The sequence below is a fragment of the Morone saxatilis genome, unplaced genomic scaffold (genome assembly GCF_004916995.1).
Source record: "Morone saxatilis isolate NCDOM2014 unplaced genomic scaffold, NCSU_SB_2.0 Contig20, whole genome shotgun sequence".
Lineage (NCBI taxonomy): Eukaryota > Metazoa > Chordata > Actinopteri > Moronidae > Morone > Morone saxatilis.
Genome location: NW_023339763.1, coordinates 10980230 through 10981299, shown reverse-complemented (window position 1 = coordinate 10981299; position 1070 = coordinate 10980230).

The following is a 1070-nucleotide window of genomic DNA, read 5'->3' as shown; positions in this document are numbered from 1 at the left end:
TGTATTTGCTTGCTGTTTCTGTTAATAGGTTCATTACTCATAACAACACACAGGTGCCTTTTATTGTTTTCTTGCAATGTGATAGTTAATAGAAATGTAGTATACGGTTGCAAGCTTGAGCTTTGTCATTTCAAGTTTTTATATTTTGTACTACAGACTGTTGACGTGCCTTGAACTTTATTTTGTACTATTATGGTTTGAGTTACTAAGGTTTTATTTGGTATCATTGTGCTCATATGTCTTAGCATTAGGGTTACTTTAGGTTTGGGGTTGATTTCATACCCTGACTTATTTGCAGATTGATGGCTTTTCCATTTCTCTCTTCTTTTTTTTGCCTCAGCTCATGTTTTTCTCAGGGTTAGTGTTGGAGACAATCACTGCAGGTAGAATCTTATTGTTTTTTTCCCCCCCTGAGATATACATTGCGGTATCCATTAATTTTTACCTTTTTGAAGATGTTATTTTGATTTAACTTTGATAAGTCCAATAGTTGGGCAGCAGTGGGTGAACACTCCTCAGTATATTCTCAAAAAGGGAGAGGCTGCAGGCCAGATGTACAGCCAGAGGTTCTGTTTGTTTATTTGGACTGACCTGTTAGACTGACTTCATTATGGACTGAACAGTGACAAATAATTTTTTCTTTTCTCATCAACACATTGTGTAAGTGCTTCAGTTTGCATCTTTAACCTTATTTATTTGTGTTCTTTAAATAACATCACCATACATCTTGAGCTCCACCATTGTGGGGGATTGTAATTTAATGTGTGTGTGTGTGTTTCTATAATAGGATTTTCCTGCCAAATTCATGTCCTGTGTTAAGAATAATCTTACATTTGAAACAATGTTGTTCCTTACAGGATTAGAGTTACTTTCGAGTAACAAAAATTCATATTTACAACAAAGATTTGTCAGTTATTTGTAACCTCAAGTTATTTTGTGAACAGTTTCATTATAACAGTGATCAACAGTGTTTCTATTTTGCCTGATGTTTGTGCAGACATTAGTCTCCTAGATCAGTCAGTAAAATGCAGACAGAGCAAATACCCCCATCGAGGCCACACAATCCTCTA